Source organism: Miniopterus natalensis, chromosome 14, assembly GCF_054644295.1.
Source record: "Miniopterus natalensis isolate mMinNat1 chromosome 14, mMinNat1.hap1, whole genome shotgun sequence".
In the NCBI taxonomy this organism is placed as follows: Eukaryota; Metazoa; Chordata; class Mammalia; order Chiroptera; family Miniopteridae; genus Miniopterus; species Miniopterus natalensis.
The window spans coordinates 24,185,345-24,196,301 of record NC_142094.1 but is presented as its reverse complement, the minus strand read 5'-3'; positions in this window follow the sequence as shown (position 1 = coordinate 24,196,301).

Sequence of the window (10,957 nt, the reverse complement as noted above, 5' to 3'; positions counted from 1 at the left end):
GCTCACAGTCCCTCAGACCCCACCAGAGAGCGACCTCCTCTTTACATATTGATTATATATCACAGCCCACATTCATCCCATATACTGTGATCTTCATTTGACTATAAATGGCAGTAAAACAGTCCTGAGAGATTCCTCAACCTCCTAATATCACTGCCTATTATAAAACAAATATGTAAGATAAACATTAAATTCAAAAATTAATGCTTTTGCCACTCTGTCGCTTGGAAAAGCTTCCCTGTATTGTGAACAAGCTTTTTTGGTTAAAAGTAAAATCTCTTGGAACATTTTCTGTCCTGCGTTCCCTGGCCCCAGCTCCACGCCCAAGCAGAAGCGTCCAGGCCGTATCTTATCTTTCCCTGCCTCGTATCGCAACCAGCTTTTTATAGCCAGAAACTCTCTGAATGCAAAGCACGACATTGGCTACTAGCTTCCCCTGGCACGAGTTTGAAAGTTATTTATAACTCTAAAATTAGCGTGAAAGCCTACATTTCTCATCGAAACCATGCAAAACATTCCCGTTTATATAATAACGTGATGTCCTTTCATTCAGAAGGAAATCCCACATTTTAACTAACACAGAGCAGTTCATCGCAGAAACAAGAAGGCGCTGACGTCCAGCTCTTCCCTTTACAAACTTGACACTTACCTTTCTGCCGCTTCCTATAAAGTAAATGTGATTAAAATTAGGCTCTCGTAGGAGATTATCCAAAAAGGGCTTTGAGGGGGGGCAAAAAAACCCAAAACAAAACAAAAAAGACTTCTTGGTTAGTCACAGAGTTACAGAGCAACAAATTGAGAGCCAGTGACAGTGGGGCAGTCACTTTAGCTGAGCGTCATTCACCCAGGATAAGAAAGGGGAGGTTACACGGCAGGGTGGGTGGTATCTAATCCTGAACCACTAGCCACTGACCTCACTGACAACTTGTTACTGAAAATACTTCGTTGAAAAAGACCAGGCGCATACTTTTCTGAGAGATCTACAAACATAGCTTTCAAGAAGCTCTGAGTAAGTTAGATTTGCATTTCTCTAGCCCCTTTCCAAAATAAGGACCCTTGACATCTAATTAAAGCTGAAGGCTGAAATGATTGAGAGTGAAAAATGGTAAAGCAGAGATCATAGGAGTCCTGGAAATCTACCATCAAAAGATCAATTGTGTAAAACTCCGTGTCTCCAGTGCCATGATAACGTGTCGCATCTGATGTGTTTTTTCTCTGAAATCTTACCTGCCCCATATCCTTGCACCAGTCATTACACTCTGATTCCAGAATTTACGTAGATCCACATAATTATCAGTAAAGTGAAAATTTACCAAAAAAAACTCCATAGATGGAACCATTATTAAAGCTACCAAAAAAATGGTTTTCTTTCTTCTATAGCTCTTCTTTTCATATTCCATATTTCATATATATATGGCCTCTCCCTGAACATCTTAACATTCACTGAACGGTCTGGTATTTCCCTGCCTTGTGCTTTATCGTTTCACCAATTCCTTGACATCCCACTTGAACTTGTACTGCATTTCCCCAGACATGACCACTTTTGTGACTCTCTTCCAATAGCTTCTAAAACAAGAGGTGGTAACTGCTCCTGAAATAGAATTACTCATTTGAGTTCGGGCATTTCTGTTCTTAAAGGGCTGAATTCAAAATAAAAAGAAGGCACTTGTTCATTAGCTCCACAGGCACCCTTTAGAACAAATATTGGGAAGTCGAGAGAAAAGGGAGGGTCTGGGGACTATCACAGAGAATCGGCTATGAAAGGGGTTTCGTTTTATATGATTCCTAGGGAAACTAGCAAAAATTACTGTATTTTTATATAGGTTTCTTTAAAATGTACATAGTTGTCATTTCATTTATCTAAAGATTCTTAGTTGCTAACAGACTGTCCTCCCAGATTTTTTTAAAGCGGCTTTTTTCCCCCTGGAGAATCTAGGAATAGCCTCTTTTCACAGTGAAAACAAAGAGTAAGTTTTATGTCTCTCAATCCATCTTTTCTTGAATAAAGACTTCACTTGACACTTGCAAAATAGAAGTTTTTGTTTTAGACCGTTAATAATGAATGTTTTCCAAACCCAGACTATTGAATTGAACCCAAGATACCAAAATTCTATTATGAGCAAGCCTGCCACCACTGTAAAATCACAAACAAGTTACTTACCTGCTCTGTACCTCTCCTTTCCATCTGCAAAATGGAGATGAAAAGCCCTATTCTCTCTGCTTTTCTGGGGATATGTAGATTAAATGGGAAAAATCTGAAGTGCTTCAAATTACACTGAACTCTTAAGAGATGCAATACAGATGCAACATGGTACTTGATGTTATCCAAACAACTAAATAGTAAACATCTGAAATATAATTTTAAAGAGCTCTATGGAGTTTTTTTAACTCCTTTATAAAAATGTCTGCAGCCTCCGAGATAGATTTCATCTGAAGTATTTCCCACTAGAGCCACACGAGGGCCCCCCTAGCAATTCACACCACTGGATTGGATGAGGGGAGGCCCATGGTCTTCGGTATTTACACCAGTTGGCTGGCAGAAAGCACAGATCACCTATGTCAAGCTTCTGCAGTAACTATAAGGTAGCGAACAAAACTAGAGAAGCCTGGCTTTCTCTGGTGATCACTGGAGCATGCTGAACACTAAGTAGTTCCTGTGATCTACACAGCCACTGCAGTTTGCACCCTGGCCCCCTTCCAAATTTTAATTCCTTCTTGTCCCCTTGCCCAGTCCTGTTCAGTATTTATCCCCCTTCCTTACTTACTTATTTCCTTTCTTTCTGCTTTCCCAACTTTAAAATTTTGGCTCACATTCCTCTTGCAAGCAAAGGTTAGGGATAGAAAAGATGGGGAAAAAGGAGAAAAGAGAGAGAATAAATCAGGGCTGTTGCAGCAATGCTCCCCAAGGAATCAAAAGTGTGGCTTTGGCTCTCGGGAGCAGGGCTGGCCCCAGAGTCACTCAGCCGCATGTACTAAGAAGCCCCGTGACGCGGAGCACTGGGTTAGGAGCCAGCGAGGAGATCAGAGGTGCAAAAGGGAGGCCTCCTCAAAGAAAATGGCTCTATCCCTATCGGCACCCCTCCTGGAAAATAAGCCCTCCAGGTACAATCAGTTCTTTAATCAGAATGAAATGCGGTTTCTTCTTTTCACTAAAATACCTTAAAGAATAAACGTACCTTTTGTGTGAACCCTAAGTCCATTTTGTCCTATACGTGATTCCTCCCTCAAAAGACTGGCAATTTCAGGTTGGAGCTTAAAAAAATATGTAATTTTCTGAACAGCCATAATACGTATTTAAGACAAGGTTTAAAGCTAAGGATCGTTTCTGTTTGTGATAATTAAAATTATTTTATTCCAAAAATACATGATAAATAGTTCTGGTGCTTTGGTGGGTGTTTTAGGTGAATTGAAATGATTCTGCTCCTGTTTTAAAGATCTTATGCACTGTAGCAAAAAGATGTTTCCTACTCTCCCTTCCCACCCACCCTGTTTTTAGCTACTGACCAATTCTCCTCATCATTGAGAAGAACAGACGCCTTCTGGGGAGATTCCCATGTCTTCTCATCATCAAAACTTCAAGAGCACCTGCCCCAGCGTCTTCTCTGCCTTCCCTCCTATTACGATGCAAACAGAACCCTGGTCCCCCCAAAGGCTAATCTCTCCTCTTGGGCCTGGATGCTTTCTTCTCTCGCCTCCTTGAGGACTCTGCCCCTTCATTATCACCTCACGTACTGCATCGTCACCCCTTCTCTAATGATCAGCCTAAAAATCGCCACAAGACTTCTAACTTCAAAATATCAAACAAAAGCATTAACTTCACCCTCCAGCTCCCTCCAGATGCTCCTCCCAGCTCCCTGCTGCCTTCACCATAAGACTTCCCAAGTGAGTTGCTTACTGTCCCTATTTTTTCACCTCTCATTCACTCCACAGCCCACTTCATGGAACTTCTGGCCTCTTCACCGCCCTAAGGGCCAGTTTTAAGTCTACCAGCAACCTCCATGTGGCCAAATCCATAATGGTCACATGACAGTTAAAGTCCCACTCAACACCCGATTGCAGACCCTACGGCTTTAAGTTAGATCTGCAATCGGATGTTGAGTGGGACTTTAACTGCTGCTCAGAACCGGCAACTAAATCTCAAAATGAAAAAGAAAAAACATGAAGCCATCTGTGTACGCGGCACTCTAAGGAATTTCCAATATATGAGGAGAGACAGCTCACTCAGGGATTACTAAGAAAAAGTTAAGAAAAGAGCTGATGCTCTTCCTCTCCTGGCCCCAGGACTTGAAAAATTAGGGGATCAAGGCCAACTAATCATCTCCTCTCAAAGATATCAGAGAAGAAGTGGGGAAAAAGTCCATCTTGTCCGCTCCAATTTCCAAGTCCCTTGAGAGGACATCCGGTCAGTGTTGGAGGAGGGAAAAAGATGAAATTTAAACTGGAACAAGGTGGACCTTTTAAAATGGACTAGGCAGCCTTCAGAGCACTGAGAGTGGCAGGTAAATTACAGAGCCTACCCAAGGCATCATGAAGGAATGAGAAAGGAGATGCAACAGAAAAGTGAAATGCAGGATTGGAGAAAGCAAACTAGTTCACCCAACAAACCATTCACACACCCCTACACTAATGATTCCCAAATTTGTAACCCCAACCCAGATCTCTCTCATGAGACCCAAAGGAATATACCCAACTGTCCTCTCCACTTGGATAGCCAATACACATTTCAAACTTTATATATATATACACACACATACACACATATATATACATATATATGTGTGTATATATATATGTACATATATAAAAGAGCTCTTGCTTTTGCCTCTCGAACCTATTTCTTTCTGTCATTCATATTCTAGTTATCGGTACCATTCATTCCTTTCTCTTTCAATCATCAAAAGTTGTCTTTAATACATCCACTTGTCTCTATCTCCCCTGTCCCAGCAATTCTGAGGATTCTGCAATGCATTCTCTACACAGCATCTAAGTGATCTTTCAGAACCTAGCTTCGCTCATGATATTCTACTGCTTAACATCGCCCAATGGCTTCTCATTACTCATAGCAGAAAATCCAGATTCTTTACCAAATTTACCAATTTTCTCACTGCACAACCTGGCTTCTGTCAACCTCGCCAACCTTGACTCAACAGCACTCTTCCCCCTAGTTCACTGACTTCAACTATCCTTTCTGTTCATAAAATACCCAAGCTTATTCCCTTAGGGCTATTGCACTTGCTGTTCCCCTGCCTTCCGGGGAACATCACTTTCTCCCAGCTATTTAAATGTCTGGTTCATTCTCATCCTTGACACAACACTTCACCTTCTCAGAGAGATGATCCCGTTATCTCACCGGCCCCAGTCCCTTAACACAACCTTGCATGTTTATGATGTTTCCTTACTCTGTCTTCACCGTTGGAATGAAAGCTGGGGGCGGTGGCAGGGGCCACAACAGCATGGCATACGCAAGTGAACTGGAATAGGAGGTAAAGCTCCATAGCTATGGGATTTCAAAAGAGGGAGAGCGAGCTCTAGAAGGAAGGGGTAACCCCGGACATTTTCCCGGAGGGAGTTTTATTTGCCTTGATGCAAAAAGGAAAGATGTCAACATCATAAGAGAACAGCGTTCCATTAATTTTATTTCTCAAATATCCTTCAAATCCGTTGCCTCTCCATCTTTACGGCTACTACCCTGGGACAAACTAGCTATGTCTTGTTTGTTGTCTTTATATGTTATATTTACCACCTAATCTCCCCCTCCTCCTCTGTTTCACTTTGTGTAAACCCAAACATAGCATTTAAATTCTAGTCAGGGTATATTTAATGCTAAAATTAAAATTCTCAATGTAACTATTTCAGAACTACTGAAATTGACACATTAACTTTATTGCCTGGGTGATAACGGTAGGGCTAAAATGAATGTTTTCCTCATTAATTTTTCTCATTTAATTTTCTCCGAGTGCCATGCCTCCACTTGGACGGCCCATCTTGCCTTTAGTCAATAACCTTAACAAGCACAGTAATTACAGTCAATCATGTCTGCTTTAGTTCATTGATTACTTTGCTACTCTTTTTCAACTTGTTAATGAAAATTCTCAGCACAGACCTTCAGGGTGACATTTCTTTTATTAATTAACCACCCTATCAGTCCCCTGAATATATTAAACCAGAGCATCTTGCATTGAAATTGACATTTAATGTCATTGAACCTGCCTTTTTATTTCAAATTGTAATATGAGAGATTATTATATGACTTCTAAAGGATTAACAGACTTAATTTTTACTTGATACAGCTTTTAAAATGCAAAAGAAAATGTCTTCTCTTTGTGATTCTAACCTCAAAAGCTAGTACCAAATGATGTAAACAATGTAGCATCTTAGACTAAAGGCACTCAGCAAGGTATATGGTAGTATTTATATCATTTAAAAGGTAGAATCATTTTTGGTTTCATAAGAGTACCAAGTTAAATTTACCTTTGGAACGAGTTGTCTCTGTTCTGAAAAAAGCAAACAAACACAGTAGATTTTTTAGTTGTGCAAATGTAAAGCAAGTCTCACCTAAAATGTAATGAAGAAAATGACTGCCGTTTCACAGAGAAATTCAATGAGGTATGTCTCTGCAGATTTTTATTGCTTCTTAAAAAGAACCATTTCTTTTCTTTGCATAAATTTACATAGTTCTCAAACCCATCGGAATGTATACCCCCTTTATAAAATAAATATTTTCCAATGTCCTTTTTTTAACATCCTGAAATGAAATTCATAGTTACTAATCACATATTAACTATCTGTACAAATCTTCCAAAATATATCTTATATATAAATGTTATTTATATATAATTATATGCATTTGCATAAATTATATATTTGCATTTCATTACATAAATGCTCAGGCACTCTTACACTGGAACACATAATAAAAGAGTCACTTTTCCCTCACACACTGTGAATGTGACAGCTGCAGATGTAGGTTGATAAGAATATATTGTATTGGCAATTAAAATACAACAAGCAGCGTTGCAATAGTGGTGTGATTTTTCTGAAATAGTGAACAACTCGATATAATACAGAACAAAACAGGAACAATCTTCCTTTGATAAACCCAAGTGGTTGCATTCCTGGAAATTCAGTGTATATTAAAACAGTGCAAAAAAAAAATAGTGTTCATAAGTAAAACCAGAGTTAGGTTCTAGGCTTGGAAAATTGTAAGCAGAGCCCATATGAATGTACAGGGGGATATTTGAAAGCTGCAAAGGATGTAGGACAATTCATTTTAGAGGAGACTACCACACATCACAACACCCCTAAGTTTCCTTTATTTAATGCCAAATGTGCCCCACAACTACTGTAATAACCAAAAGGGCCTGCCCTCTGGGCAAGGGAAAGGGAGGGGACTTGCTGTAAAATACTGCATGTTTACAAGAGCCCAAAGGCTGAAATGAGGAAGGTAGATAAGTGATAGATATCTATGAGAGATGGATGATAGATGATAGATAGGTGATTGATGATAGATAGATAGATAGATAGATAGATAGATAGATAGATAGATAGATAGATAGATAGATAGATAGATAGATGATAGATGATAGATAGATAGATAGATAGATAGATAGATAGATAATAGATGATAGATAGACAGATAGATAGATAGATAGATAGATAGATAGATAGATAGATAGATAGATAGATAGATATAGATAGATAGATAGATAATGGATGGTTAGATGATAGATAGATAGATGATAGATAGATAGATAGATAGATAGATAGATAGATAGATGATAGATAGATAGATAGATAGATAGATAGATAGATAGATAGATAGATGATAGATAGATGATGGATGGATAGATGATAGATAAATATATGATAGATTAGATAGATAGATAGATAGATAGATAGATAGATAGATAGATAGATAGATAGATAGATGATAGATAGATGATGATAGATAGATTGATAGATAGATAGATGATAGATAGATAGATAGATAGATAGATAGATAGATAGATGATAGATAGATAGATAGATAGATAGATAGATAGATAGATAGATAGATGATAGATAGATAGATAGATGATAAAGATGATAGATAAGTGATGATAGATAGATAGATAGATAGATAGATAGATAGATAGATAGATAGATAGATAGATAGATAGATAGATGATAGATGATGATAGATAGATAGATAGATAGATAGATAGATAGATAGATAGATAGATAGATAGATAGATAGATAGATAGATAGATAGATGATAGATGGAAAAAGGGAGGAGGGAAGAAGGAAGGACAGGAAAGTTGGAGGAAAGGAGAGAAGGTCAACTCTGTAAAAAGCCCTAACTGGGATGGCCTAGCACAACCTGGAATGGACTACTGAAGTCCCAAACATGTTTTTAAGAGAGTAATTCAGATTTCTAGGAAACGTATTAAAGACTACATGGTAACTGCCCGGAGGAGGGCGGCACCCACAGAACCAGAACCTCTGGGTGAGGGAGGGAGGTTTCTCCTGAAAAGAATGGCTATTCCCGTCCTTATTTATTCTGGGGAAGATGACTCTAGGACAGGAACGCGCACAGAAAAGCCAGGCTTTTAGCTGAGGGGAGAAAAGTCCCTCTTCCCTCTGAAGTTGTGTGGTTTGGGAGCCTAGACTCAGGCAGAGGAGAGAGTATCCAGGGACAAGGCAGAGAGAATCCCGCAGTGGAGGGGCGGCGGGCAAGCTCATAATGGGGGCAGGTGGAAACAAGTCAGAGGCACACTCGAATGGTAGCTTGAAAATGACGCAGGACTTACACCAGGAGGCTGAGCAGAGCCACAGTTACTGTTGTAATTACCATGTTACCGTTTCTTCATCCTGCCTCTTTCTGCGAAGATACTCTGCTGTGGAAAACTGAAGAAAGGGCCTGTTTTCCAGAGTCGCATGAAATACCGGCCTGGAGAACAGGAGCGAAGCAGCCCTGCAGACGTGGGAACAGTGAAGCACGACGGGCCTCCTCCGAATCATAACTGAGAGCACTCAGGACCACTCAGAGGTAGCAACAAACACTTTAAGGGGCTGATTTCTGGCACGAAGACATGGAGACTGGAACTATCAGGATCTAGATATTTAAAAGAATATGGGACCTTATTTTATCAAACAGGTGTTGAGGCTCAGACATTTAGGTCTCCAATAACTGGCAGCTATTTTTAATCACGTTAGCTACTGACTAAAGGGTATAAAATTCATATGCGTTTTAGGCAGGCTCCGCCTCAGCTTTAGCAGTGAGCCCGTGTGAGAAAGAGAAAGGACCAGCAGCACCAAGGAGCTGAGCAAGGGTAAGGCTAGAGCAGCAGAGCAAACGATGGGGCTAAACCGCAGGGCCCTGGAGAGCTGGCCAATGGAAGGGGCTTGGGGGTTGGGAACATACAGCAAAGTCGAATTTGATCAGGACCAGTTACAATGTCCAAGAACCCACAATCTAGTGAGGGGGGCGCCACACCAGAAGTCTCCTCCCAGCAGCGTCACTACGTGAGGTGGCGGTGATGCCTCTTTCAGGTTGTCCATCTGGAAACTGGAAGGCATTAAACAAGGAGTGAGAGCCCAGGCCAAGCGCACTGGACAGAAACCCAGTCGCCCAGACTGGACAAACATGGTGGGGAGTTCGAAGGAAGGCTCTGGTTCAAGGCACAGGAAGTGCCTGGCTTCAACCAGGACACCAGACTGGGGCTAAAATTCCAGATCCCAGCTCTGTGGTGGATTTGCTTGGGAACTGGGTCTGACTGAGGCTGTAGAGCATAAACAGTAGGTTCTACACAGGTGAAAAAGTCTGGGGTAGGCATTTTTTACATAATGCAAGTTTAGTTCTTCTCAAGTAATCCATGCAAATGCTTATGTCCTGAGTCATAAGAACACTTTTCATATATTCTTAAAAGTGTATATCTTCACTGACTGCAGTCAGACAGCTGGATAAACAGAACCTTTACTATACGGCACCTGAATATGAATGATCCCTGTTTGGGTGTGCTACTCCTTTCAATAACAATAATATAAGCATAGGAGTTTAATGTTTTATTATTACAATTCATATTATCAAATATAGGTATATTAATGCCATGTGCAAGCCAGGGGTTTATGTCTCAGAAATCATGCAACAGTAACTACATATTAGAAGTTTTAAGGTACCTCTAAAAGAACCTAATTAATACCACTGATTCAAAAATAAGTAAAATCTCAGTAGATTAAAAGCTAGACCATGACTCAGACCCTTTCTAATTCTGATTGCTAACTATGACTTTAAGTAACTTAAAACTTCTAACAATCTCAACATTTTTTTGTTGTTCATACACAAAATCAATACTTTTTCTCAGAAACTAGTACAAACACTAAGAACCAAATTTTAAAAATTCAACACTGGGGTTTACATCTAGCGGAATTTCATATAATCTCAGACTGCTCACTAGTTTGGGAAATGTTCAGAGCAAAAGACTGACAAGGAAGGTGAGTAATAGATAAAAGGGGTTATGAGAGGGTTATTTTCTAGTAAGACTAGGCCAGCTCTAGTTTCTGTTCCTCTTTTCCTAAAGAAGGCAAGGCAAGGCATGAACCAAAGGCATGTAGTTAATGCTATCCAACCTCGCCCTCCTTGAATTTTGAACAAATACCTAAAGGCAATCAAATACACAAATAATTCACAGTGGTGGCCTCAAGGAGGGGAAGTAAAAGAATGTCCCAAAAGAAACTCCATGGATGAAGAGGCTTAGAGAGGCAGTTCTAAGAATGTACTGATGTTTTGTCTGTTCCTCTACTAAATGGGAAGAAATCATAACAAAGACCTGCTATTAAGTAGGAGACGCGCTAAAACTTCTAGAAATGTTATCGAAAAGAAATAATTACTGCCTAAATGTCATCAAAGTTGTTTTATGTCATCCCTTATCCCTTATAAAACACCTACAAAGACCTTGTAAATGGCTCCATGGTTTC